At 36.7% G+C, this 13609-nt stretch overlaps 1 pseudogene; it reads left to right on the top strand.

Annotated features, from left to right (window-relative positions):
* The first annotated feature begins 180 nt into the window (after positions 1–180).
* Positions 181–299, top strand: LOC111744268 (annotated as a pseudogene).
* Positions 300–13609: the final 13310 nt, after the last annotated feature.

The following is a 13609-nucleotide window of genomic DNA, read 5'->3' as shown; positions in this document are numbered from 1 at the left end:
AAAAATTATGCCCATCAAGAACTTGTACTTTAATATCCATACCAGCATTATTCATAGTTTCCAAAAAAGTGAAAACAGCTTAATATCTATGATTGGATATTCATATCCTTATGAATGGATAAGAGAAATGTAGATTTATCCATATAATTAAATATTATTTGGCTATAAAAATAATGAAGTGTCTACGGCCGTGCCACCCTGAACAAGCCTGATCCTGTCTGATCTTGGAAGCTAAGCAGGGTTAGGCCTGGTTAGTATTTGTGTGCGAGACCACCTAGGAAGACTAGGTGCTGTAGGCGTAAAAAATAAAAAATAAGGTATTGTAAGCTTACAGGGTCCTTGCAATCTATGAGGTCAACCAAGGGTTACCTTGCCTAAAAAATAAAATAAAATAATGATGTACATGCTACGACATGAATGAACCTTGAGAACATTATGTTAAGTGAAAAGAGCCAGTCACAAAAAGCCACATGTTGTATGATTTCATTTATTTGAAATGTTTGGAATAGTCAAATCCATAGAGACAAAAAAAGTAGATTAGTGGTTGCCAAGGGCTGATGGGAGGAGGCAATGGGGTGTGACTGCTAATGAGTATGGTGTTTCATTCTGGATTGATGAAAATGTTCTAAAATTAGTTAGTGGTGATGGTTGGACAATCCTGCATATTTACTAAACACTGAATTGTACATATTACAAGAACGAATTTTATGGTCCGTGAGTTATATCTCAATAAAGCTGTCATTTTAAAAAGTGTTTATCATCAAGAGGATTTGAATGAAATGAGCAAGCATCCTGACTGAGGTATTCCCAGGACTCAGGATTTCTAGAGCTAAAACTGAAATGATCCAGGCAAACAGGGATGTGTTTGTCACACTGACTCATGGGAGGAATGCTTAATTAAGATTTGAAAGATAGGTAGGAAATTAGTAGATGAAGTGAGGAGAGAATTGTACATACTAATGCTTCGTGGTAGGAGGCAGAAATAGTTTAAGGAAATACAAAAAATAGTGGTGAGGGCCTGGTGAATCAGTTTGAGCCGAAACTGAATTGAGGAGATAGGTAAGGTGCAGGCTTCCATGTGCTACAGGAGAAAGTAAAGTCTCGAGGTATTTACATATCTGGCTCCTCAAATATGACACAGTCTCCATTTGAACTTCAGTGGGGTCTTTAGGAGACAGTGTAGGAGACAGGGTTTGGCACTTCAGAGGCACACAATAGATATCTAGGGACATGTAGTAAGTCCAGTATTTTGATTTCTGGCCTTTGGTTCAATGATGTGCAAATGGTTGTGCCATTGTTTCCAGCTTTCAGGCTCCTTTTTTCATTTTTCCTCTTTTGCCTGTTACCTGTCAACTGAAGAGACTAGATTAAACTTCACAGAGCTGAAAGGAGCCCAGACAGGTGCTTCTCTAAAGCATGGACAGCAAAGGGATGACTGTGCTCTCTAAGGAGGAAAGTGACAACCAGAGCGAAGAGTTTTTTGGCTTTTAATTAAGTAACTTATGCCTGAAACTGGCAGCAGTTTATCCGTTGCCCACACCTCCCTTACATTAACATATACCTCCCTTTTGCTGCCTGTCAGGATGGCAGCACCTTGTGTTGTCAGAAGGCCCATAGCAGCTCCTGGGTAGCAAGTTGAGGAGATCCAAATGTCAGTGGAAACTTAAGAGAGACAGACAGGATGAAACACAAAGAAAGAAGAGGACAGCAGTAAGAAAAGAAACCGAGACTTGGGGAAAGAGAGAGATAATGAAAGAAATTCTAGGAAGTGCACAGCACAGGGTGAAAGAAGGCAGTGGAAATAAATTATGAGGAGGAGAAAAAGCTACAAAAACTCCTAGGCAGGATGATGTGTACAGAAGAGAATAATTCTGCTTTTTCTAGTCAGGAGAGGGCCTCAAATCTCTGCCCTGCTGAGGTTCAAATGCAGACAGCCCAGTCACTAAAATGTTGTTTGTGAATTCCTCAGGTTCTCTTGGAAATTGCAGATGAGCCTTACATCAGGGCAGCCAAACAAAAGTCACACTCTTCCTTTCTTAAAATACTGCATTCAATGCTGCTTTCTTCTCTTCTGCTCAATTATCCTATTTGCACTCAAAAGGAAAGTAGTATTTGAAGGCATATTAGAAAATATTTATTTAGAGTGCTATTTACCACATTGTACCAAGGTGACAAGGCTAGGTAATAAGTAGGGGACACTTTCTTTAGAAACAGAAATTTTAAACGGTAGTATCAAAGGCAGCATTTCTGTTTCAAAACACAAGAAAAAACCTTATAATGAGGAGTCATAGAGAGAACTGAAGACGCTGCTGCTACTATATATCCATCTTCAAAACCCTATTGTTCTAGTTGAAAGGGAGAGCACTAGAGATGGAAAGAGTCAGTACCTTAGAAGAAAGGAGAAAAGTATAAATAAGTCATGCTCCCTTAAAGGCACATAGGCGAGATGAAATTCATATTTTAAAAAGGGAAATTTCTGCTGTTATTAAAACTTAAAGAACTTTGCAAAGCAGCTAAATTACTCTGTATCATTTATTCTGTGAATTTACTTTCTCTATTTCAATTTGGAGCAGAAGAATAGAGGAAAGGAGGGTCAGTTTTCCTTTGATTTTTGTTACTGAACAACCTTCTTTAATTTGTTTTCTACCCCTGTGCATTTGCATCAATGCCCACACATTCTCTTTAGAGGGAAATCACATTTTCTTAATTTTTTTTTTTATTGCAAAATCTAAACAAAATGTGCAATAATTCTTTTCAGAAGAATCAACAAGGACCAACCAACAACTTTGGGCCATTTCTTCACCAGCCCCAACACCTCCACCTGCTATTTATTGAGAACCTGCTGTATACTAGCCACTATACTCGGCACTTGTATACTATCCCCATTTAAGGGGTTCTTCGCCTGTGAGAGAGTCATTTCTTTTGCTAGTCAGAGTTTTTTTTTTTTTTTTTTTCACACATCGTGGATTTTTATTGAAGAAAATGAGTCACCTCCTAACTCTTACATGCCCATACAGCCATCTCTTTACCTATTCTGGGAGGACGTTAGATAGACTCTTTTTTCTTTGCACAGTGGTTTTCAGTTTGGTTGTCAGAGTAGGAGCATTGTCAGTAACTATTGGAAACTTGTTAGGAATGCAAAATTTCAGGCCTTGTCTTACACTTGCTGAGTGGAAACTCTGGGGGTGAGGCCCAGCAATCGCAATTCTTTTGCATGCTTACATTTGAAAAAAAAATTGGTCTACGGCATGAATGGCAAGCCACAACCCAAGCTCTAGCCATGTTTCTTCTTAATATAGAATTGGAATTAACAAGATTTCAGTAAGTTCAGAAAGTGGTTTCAAAGGAAAACATAGAAGATGGAATATGATGGCTTTATTCAGGTTTGCTCATTTTTAGAAAATTTAATCAAGGGACCCAGTAGGAAATGCAGAGAAACCAACCCACTTAATATATTTTTGTGAAACAGCTTGAAATCTTTGAAAATTGTGACCCTCTCCAATATTGCTGACTGGAATGCAGGTGTATTAACTTCAGGATTAGTAAAATTCCATGATTCTCATTTGCTGACTATGAATTAGTTTCAGGCTTTCCCTTTCCAAAGGCTTCCAAAGCCTTATAATCTCCCCCTCCCTCAGTTAACATGCAGAAGCTCTATCCTTGTAGCAGCTTTGATAGAATGCTAGATCTATTTCAGCTAGAATGCTGGAATTTACACTGCGTACCATGGTTAGACTACATAAAATTGTCAGTCATTTAAAATAAATGTATCCTACGAGGCATTACTTGGAATTTAACTGGTCTGACCTTTTGGAAAAACACTGTTTTATTTGGAAGAAATAACGTGATATGGTTTTCCAAATCAGCAATGACAGCAGATATTACGTTTCCTCACAACTGGAATAAGAAAAATGGAATGACGGAAAGGAAAGTAATGAATTTTATCCAGCAATATAGATGTTACCTACACTGAGGATTTTAACAGCTCTGACTTTTTATATGCCTACTATCTGATGCACTGTGATTTCTACTTCTCAGACCTTTGCTCATAAGGAATAATCAAGTACATACAAAGAGTAAGAAGAGGCTGGAATGCTTGACAGAATTCATTAACACTGTCTCACTTCTCAGGTAATCCTCTTTCTGTTGACTATCTTTGGAGACTGAGAACTAGAATGGAACTCAGAGAACTGGGGAGTGGGGGAAAGGGAGACTGTGTTCTAGACCCTGATGGCTTTGCTTCAAAGTCATGCATCAGAAAGAGTATTGACAGCAGATTTATCCTCTCTGTCCCCACACATAGTGATTCTCTCTTATAGATTTCTCTCACCTGGTATGGACCAAGAGATGTCATAGATGGTTTAGCTATAAATTAAAATCTCAGCGATGGTTCACCTGTGACATCAAAATTTTTTAATGACAGTACATTTAGGTAACCCAAGGGGGATGAAAGTGTTTCTTTGCTAATAGATGGGCTGTCTGTCTTTATGTTTCTCTGTGGCTTTATTTTCATATTCCTTTTCCACAGGTCCCCATATGCTATTAATGTGTGAGAATCTTAGAGAGAAAAGGTTATTAAGAAATTATGTTATTACAGGCTTGACAGGTTGAGTTTTCTTTGAAGCAGAGTGTAAGTAGGCAGAAATTAGCATGCAGGACTTTAATTAGGGAGTACTCTTGAGATCAATACCTCTGGAAGGTAGGCAAAGATGAAGGATTGGGTAGAGAGAAAAGTTGTGATACAGTCTCTGTGACTTTCTCAGTTGGCTCCATCAGTAGCTCTTGAACCTTGGCTACCTAGCTGAGACAAGGTGGAGTTGAGCTTTATGTTAATCAGTCACTGGGCTTGAGATGACTGGAAGGAAGTGTGTCTTTTGACAGTAAATTTTTCTTTTGTCAAATAGAGGCCATCACAAACAGGGCTGATAGGTAGTGTTCTTTTGGACACATTCTTAACAGGTAGGGGAATAAATTTTTCCTGATGGGGGTTCTGGGTGGCTCATTATAGCATTTGCAACAATAGATAAGTGAGTAGGTCCTCTCAGGAGAGCACTTGAGGTGTAGTCAACATTTTAGAGTTCATAGTTCTGAGAGAGAGTCTTACAGGAAGGCTACATTGATATTTGACTCACCTACAGCCTAAGACTTGAAGATACTCCCCAAAGACAATATAGCCAAAGGATATAGAGCTGATCATATGTGACAATTATGAAGCTGCTGCTGCTGCTGCTTCTCCTCCTCCTCCTACCCCTTCTCCTCCTCCTCCTCCTTCTTCCTTCTACTTCTACTTCTACTTCATTTTTTTAAGTGTAGTTAAAATGTGCGGCCAAGAGACCTAAATCTAAAATGTCTGAAAAATACTGTGCTTGCAGAATTATGTAAATTTTATTCAAATCTTCCATATTATTGTTCCCACAATTCTTCCCTTAATGATGATCTTTCTTAAATGGAAGTGCAGTTACCTCTGGTGTGGTTTAATGGTGTTCAGTGAGGTTCCTGATAATCATTAGAGTTCTATTCATCCCTTGGAAACTTAGACTTCTCACATACAATAGGAACACCAACGGGCATTTAGAGGGGTGAAGAAATGTAGTTTTCATGCCATCAAGGAATATGATACCTGTTTTAATTGTTTTAGTAAAATACAACAGGGATTCTGCCAAGGGGAATGGTCTTTGCATACACAGTGACTCTACAGGGACTAATGGGGGGCAAAAATGCTTATGTTACCTGATTTACCAAGCTATCATCTGTCACATCACAGTAACACTAACACGGAAGAAAATAACAATATAATTTTGTATAGGCTTCCCCACTCCAAGATCATTCCAGATAATGATTTCATTATATAAGAGGCATATGACTTAAGGCAATACCCACAGGGTAAAGAGCATTGCTTTGTCATTAGGAGGATCTGCTTTTGAAGTTTTATCTCTGCTTCTTATTATAATGACTTTGGATGATTACTTTTCTGAAGTCACGAACCTCACAGAATTGTTTTAAGCATTAAATGTAATAATGCATATAAACTTTAGCACAGTACATAGCAATAATTCAATACATATTAGCTATTATTATTATTATTATTGTTATTATTATTACCCAAGCACTTTGGATTTCTGTAAACGACAGAAATTAATCACACCAACAGGCCCGACTAAAGAATTAAGCAAGATAGATTTGGGATTTTACTTGAATCCTGGACTTCTGGATCTTCCTTATGTTCTTAAGAAGTTCCAAACTTCAGCTATTTTTGGATTTGAACCATTATTTTGAATAGAACTAATTATCATCAGCTAGAGTTGGAAGCCTAGAGCTGTTTCCTTTGGGAAGATAACCTACTTACACTTATCTCAATTCACTCATTTTTGTCTCTTCTTTTTAAAAATCACATCACCAAAATAGAACTCGTGGGATAAATTGTCTCAGACTTCATTGCCAATAAAATAACATCAATGAAAACCACCTGGGATGGTTATGTCTATTGACATTTTTACTCCTGCATTTATTCTTTTTTCTTCTGCCCTCCTGCCCCCAAGCAATAATGAGATTTCATACTTGGATTCTATTTAAATATCTGTGGTTGATTAAATAGACAATGGTCTTCTATCTTGGTCATTTACAAGTTAATGGTATGTCAGGACAGACTGCATAAAGATCAGACACTTTGGCCTAACTAAACAGTGTATTCATTCAGGCAAGAAGAAATCCCCAAGCATCAGAATCATTGTTGGATTGTTTGAGAAGGCAGTCAGTAGAGACTTGATAACTAATTTGGATGAGTTGATGAAGCTGAATAAGACAGATTACTGAAACTTCATTTCAATTTCTTGAATAATAATATTTGATATATTTATAAAGCACAGGTGAATCCTCAGAATCTTTCCATTTTCAAGATCCCATTTTATAGATTACTGATGAATATCTTATTACAGAGTCCCATTTAAACCCCCATTAGACTTCTAGCTGGGCAATTGTACAGTTCATACTACATCATATTAGACATTTTACTATGTGTAAGTAAATGCACTCCTTCCTGTGTGTCTGTTTAGGGCACTTTCTAAGTTTGGGAAAAGTGCCGTCTCATGTTAGGGGATAGAAGGCAGTAGGTATAACTAGGAACAGAAAGTAGCTAGAATTATTTTTGTTCCAGGAAGTCATAAATGACAAAATATAGCCAATATCTGGGAAAAATAAAATTCAATAATTATGAACTACATACCCACTATGGCCTGAGAATCTGTAAAGTGCTGCAGGTAGAACAACAAACACCATAGACAGCCTCATGGCATTGGATGGACCTATGTCCAAGGCTTGGACATTACCATATTATTATTTCTAAAACATTTTGATCTCTTTGGTTCAGGACAGGGTGAATTCCCGAGAATGAGGACTCAAGTTCACACCAAGAGAGGGAGGGTCCTTGACTCTACAGGAAAGAATTCAAGTGCAAGCCAGAATTAGAGAAGAAAGGAAAGTTTATTACAGAAGGAATAATGCTCTGTAAACAGAGTGTGATCTCCACTCAGAGACAGAGAATGAGACCCTGAGCATTTAAGGAATTCGGTTTATATGTGTTTTCCTTTCAAGGTACAGGTATGTAGAGTTAATGGTATGGGTAAACAGTAGTTAGTAGTCTCTTCAGGAATCTTCCTTTGTTCTGTAGGTTCTGGTCTGGACATAGGGCTGATCATAAGATTGTAGGTTCTGAATACAACCTGGTTTAATATTTAGTCAATTTGTGTAGTTCTTATGCTTCTTTCTGATATCATCTTCATTTCATGCATTCAATGACGGTAAGTAGTTTTTCTACATGTGGTGTATATTTACATTTGTGTGAAGTATACAGGTGGCTCTTATCTGCTTGACTTAGCATCAAATTTCTGGCATAGAGAGTAAAACTAGCATGTGGGACATAACTAACCTAACAGTAATGAAGGTGATTTTTTCTAACATAGCTCTTGTCTTGTTTCCAAGATAGGGACTAATGAGGAAGGCCAAGAATTGTTTGAGCGATATAAAAATGCCTTTGAATAAGTATATAACTTTAAAATTTGATGACTTGTAGGTTAATACCATCTGAGTGTCTAAGTTCCAAAGAATTTGTCCAAAGTATGTTATGTGATGTGTTAGTGACCTCCTGCTTAGCCAAGAAATTGTGGCTAATTTCTAGGAAAGTTCTACTTCTGTTCAATGGAGCAACCAGCAGAATAAGATTCCTGATACCACAGAATATGTGTCCAGTGGAAGCACACATATCTATTATCATGTTTATATTTCATATAAATATACCCCAGACACTAATAGTTTATGACCACCTATCACCAGCTATTAAGATAAATTAATTACATTGCATTTTCATAAGGGGACCACTGTTTGCATGTCCCTCAAGCAGCCTCAGAGACACAACCTGTCCAATTTAGGATGTTGTCTCTCCTAGGACAGACTGCACATAATCTTATTTCAATTTTGAGACTACAGTTTTCATTAAATTCCCACTGAGGCCTCACTCATTCCTGCCTAATGATGGTGATGGGAAGTGACCCAGTTTTGAAGCTCTGAACATCATTTCCTTGAGAATACAGGTGACAATCTAGAGTCCAGATGGGAAAATAGTACCAATATGGAGCGTTAACTTGCAGCTAGTTATCCTGTATCTTCCTCTATCATAAAGGATAATTCATACCAGACAAAGTCAAATTATTGATTGTGGGGTTCATAGCTGATTCTATTCTTTATTTCTAAGAAAGGAGATTAGAGCACTGGCCTCTTTTATTGATGGGCACTGATAGATAACTATATAGATAACTATGGCCACTCATTAACATAAAACCGTATTACAGTGTCCAAGTCTAAAACTGACTATTTTAATTTACAATGCAGGGCCATCTGGTAGATTTCTACATATCATATACTGAGTCTCAACTGTTTTCCTCAGACTATGTTAAGCCTTTTGGCAATGAATGACAAACAAAATCAACCATTACCCTCAAGGAATTTCAAGGAAGATGTAGATAATACACATTCAAGTGACTATAATGGCAGTCCAAGCATGACGGTGCCAGACCATGATAGCATTGTAAACACATTTCTAGAATCAATTTCCTATTCTCTGTTGCTATTATCATTCCCCTATTCTGTAGATATATGTTTCTTTTCTTCTCTGGACTGCCATCAAATTCATCTATTTGCTTCCAGTCTGATTCTAAACCACCTTCCACATAGCCAATAGGATATTTATCTTTATAAGATATTCAAGTATAGCACTGTTTATAGCACTGAAGAGGTCTATGCTTAGACCTCTTCAAAGACTCCTCATATCCCATAGGATAAAACCAGAACTCTTTTGAATGACTTGCCAGATCTTTTCTGATTTGGCTCCTGCCTACCTGTTCGGCTACATTGCCCTCCCTTTTCCCAGTTACTCTTACACTCCAGCTATACTGAATTAGTCATACTTTCCCACCTATTACCTTTACATAAGCTATTTCTTAGGCTTTCTTTGTTTTTAAATTCAAAATCATCCTGTAAGCTCAGCTCCAACAGTACTTGCCCAGTATGCCATGGCCTGAATTAGATGAGTAGGGAAACTTGTGCCTATCTTTACTATAATTCTCAGCATCCTGTGTTGTAAATGCTGGTTTGTGAGTAAAATTATGAATAGGCACTGGCACTAAGATCATTGAGAAGATGAACCTGACTTATTTATATTTGTGTGCACAGGGTTTAGCATAGTGCTATATGCATAATAGGTTTTCAAAATAGTTTATTGAACAAGTTAGTGACACAAAGGAGACAGTGGTTACCACTGACTGAGGTCTTCAGGGAGGGCTCTAGAGAATATGTGCTAGGGCTGGTCTCTGAGAAGGATTTCAGCATGCAGAGGTGAGAGGAGGTTACTCCTGGAGGAACATTCACCACGCAGAAGTGTGGTGCAGCTTATACTCTGCACAATCTTTGAATGAGCTTTTGGAGTCTAGTGTTGGGTTTGTCTTGGCAGACCAAATTAATCCTGATTCTTCAGCCAAACTTCACTCAGAAAACTTCAATTGCAACTCAGGAGAGCTTGGGTAAAAACTAACCATTTGGAGTACTTCAAATGCTATTACTGAAGCAGCATGCTTTGCCTTGCTTTCTTGTCAAAATCCCCTTCTTTGAATGGTGCCAGAGTCCCGTTCTAACTTCTGTTTTCCTTCATCATGACTCTTAGACTTTATATCTAACAAATAGAGCTCTCTCTCATCAATGTATTTTTCCAGTTGGATCTAAAATTATTAAAGGGATGAAAATAGTTGACTATTGGCTACAGATTTATAGTTGATCCTGGAGAGAAAAACCTCAACATTAACTTTCTTTAAAAAAATTACAGCAGGGTTGTTGACTTTATTCTCTCACTTTAGGGATTTTGCTGTTTTGAAATATGGAATCTCAAGAGTCATGTTGAAGCCTTTGCTTATAGGAGTCAGCTTTGATAGGTTGTGCTGTGGTTTCAGAAGCTGAGCAGTAATAGGCTTTGGTAATTCCAAATAATGACTTGAGCATTATCTATACAGATTAATGCAGAAGGCTGAAATACTATCAAGATAACTCAACACCTGTAGATACTCTAATGGATGTTTTAGAATGCAATCTTTTTTTATTTTTTTTTTGTTTTCTTTCTGGAATGGTCTAGAAAATTTCTTCTATTCTAAAATTCACAGCAGCCAAAGTCATGGGAATATAATTTTACTAACGATTTAATTTGAGGCTAACTACAGAATTAGATGATAACTATGGAAGTTTAACTTCAATTTTTTTTCTTTAAAACATCGAGTCACCTGCAAAACATAGTATTTTGGATACTATCAACTATGGTTTTAAGAAATCACATGGCCCATGCAAAAAGAGAAGAAATAAAGATATTCAAATGCAGAGAAATCGACAGTTTCCTTGTTTCTCTCCTGTGGATATCCCTTCCTTTCTTTGCCGATGATTTTCACTCTTCTAGAATGCCTTTTTACCAATTTATATTCATTTTGCCTTTAAGATCTGGCATACTCATTCAGGTACAAACATACTTTGAAGGCCTATGTTGGACATGGAGGACCCAGAGATTCATTCATTCATGCATTCAACAAAGTTTTATTGTTCTCCTGTCATGCACAAGGTATGGCTCCTGCTAGCATATAAAGGAGAAGAAAAAAGATTACCAGTAATACCAATTAGGAGAGTCAAGTACTGTGCCAGTAACATTTTTTTTTTAATGGTAATTCCTAAAAGAAGGTGTGATTGCATCTAATCTTGTTGTGAAGAATGAAATGAGTGTCAAGAGGATCTTCTATTGGAAGCAACTATGGTCCCCAACCTGCTAAGAAACTCCACATAGATATGATTGACAAGTTACATATTATTTGGAATATATTAGATTGTCCTTGCTGCTTTTATTATTCCTAGTTTATAACTAAAGAAATAAAAGTAATTACCTCTTTAATTCTGTCTAACTTATTTGTTACATAGCATATGATTTAGATTGAAAATGTCCCCAAGATTGGATATATTTTATTATTTTTTTGAGGTTTCTTAGGGCCACTAAAGTTTGAGGCTCAAAGTAATTGCTCCAAAATATTTATTAAATAAACATTTGGACATATACGCTTCCCTAGTTTTGATCTCAGTTTTCTAAAAAAATTGTCTCCATTTGCCTCCTTATTGTGGAAAAGTAGTTGCAGATGAACTGAAGAAGGACTGACAGCTGCTTTCTGATAACTAGTCTTTCTGTCTCTAGAAATATATTTTTCCCTGATGATTGGAAAAAGAGTAGCAACATTATCTAGTTCATTGATGCTTAGCCTCTTTTCCCATGGGGAAAATAAAATACATTATGCATATACACAAATTGTGCATACACTTTCATAGTGTTAAGATATTCACTCTCCTTTCTGTTCTTATGACAGTATTTTATGAGCCCTCTTGATAGAATTAAAAAAATGTGTTTTTGGAGTCAAGAAATTAGGTCTCAAGTCTCATTTTTGCCATTAACTAGTTGTTTGTTATTAGGTGTCACATAATAAGAGCTTTATACTCAGTTTCCTTTTCTCTGCAAATTGAGTAATAGAATCTCCATCTCGTAGAGTTATTATTTGATTAAAATGAGATAAAGTATGAGAGGACACCTTGAGGAATAAAAAGCACTAAATGTGTATATTATTATTAAAGATCCCAATAATAATAAAAATGAGGAATGATTTATGACATTATTGCAAAATTGTTTATTTAAAAAGAGGGCAGTCTAGTTGGAAAATTTCCCAGAAGAGCCACAGAAAATATATTAGAGTAATGTAATAAGATTGACCTTGATTTCAATTAATGAAACCACTAAGCTTTTAAGATATCTGAAATGGAATCTGATTGACTTATTTTAACAATCGTGGTATTATAAAAATGCATGTTCTTCATGTGTTCCTAGAGATACATTCATCAGAGTTCTAAGAAGTTAAATTTCTTAGCACGTTTTTAAAAAATAGTACAGAGATTTTCAAGATTTAATGTCTGTTCAGAAACATTCTAGCAGAGAATGTCCAAGTAGAGGTTCACCATATTGCTTTACAGATTTTTGTTTCTTCCTAATTTTTAACATTGGATTGCTGCTGGAGATTGACAGATTTGAGAATTTAGTGGATAGCTCTGGTTCCCTGAGGTTGTTCAACAATAACCCCAAGAGAGATTGGAGTGCTATTTGTACCCAGTAACCTACACAGGATTAAAAGAATCAGAATTTTTAAAAAGAAAGTGATTTGCATGTTTACCATTAAAAATATTCTCTAATTAGTCATATATCATCCGCAAAATCTCCAAACCAGAAGCTTTGGTCATATGCATTTCTTCTGTTCATTAACTCATTCTCATCTCTTTTTTATCCTCCTCCTGTTTAAGCTGAGCTTTGATCTGTGATCTATGACAAACCTCCTTGAGTACTTGGTCATATACTTGACCTAGAGGAAAAGAGAATAACTCAAATTGAAGGAGCACTCAGGACACCCAGGAATCCTTCTGGGCAAGAGAAATTTAACTGTATGTCATTTCTAAATAGTGACTCATTGTGGTAGCCTGAGAACAACAGCAACAAAAAATCAATAAGCAGATAGAGTGAGTTGAGAGGTAAATAGCACAAATAAGGAGGTAGACATGAAATAAATAAGTCTGCTGATGTAAAATCTCTCTATATAAACAGCTGCCCCAAATAGGTTAGATATGGAGGCCCAGCTGTTAGCTAGACAGGTGTGCAGCAGGTAAAAAAGAGCTAATTGGGTATAGTAGGTAAAGGGATTTACTTGGTCATTTATATAGATGTCTACTCCCCGTTGGCATTTCAGAGAATAAATATCCAGAGACCTAGCTCCAGTCTGTATGCTCCATCTATCCACCTGTAATGAAGTCTATGAATCATGTTTCTTCTGAAAGACAGCTTAGTCTGTCACTGTATTTGACAGCTGTCAATCACAGCAGCCACAGGAGCCCATGTTTGGCATTATTCTTCTAATATTTATCAAATCCAATTCAACAAATCTCCATGAAAGTACAGATGCAGATTGCAACCACTCAATTGCATTAAAGTCTTATACAATTTTTT

Source organism: Pteropus vampyrus, unplaced genomic scaffold (assembly GCF_000151845.1).
Source record: "Pteropus vampyrus isolate Shadow unplaced genomic scaffold, Pvam_2.0 Scaffold130, whole genome shotgun sequence".
Classification (NCBI taxonomy): Eukaryota; Metazoa; Chordata; class Mammalia; order Chiroptera; family Pteropodidae; genus Pteropus; species Pteropus vampyrus.
This window is presented reverse-complemented; position numbering and strand designations above follow the sequence as displayed.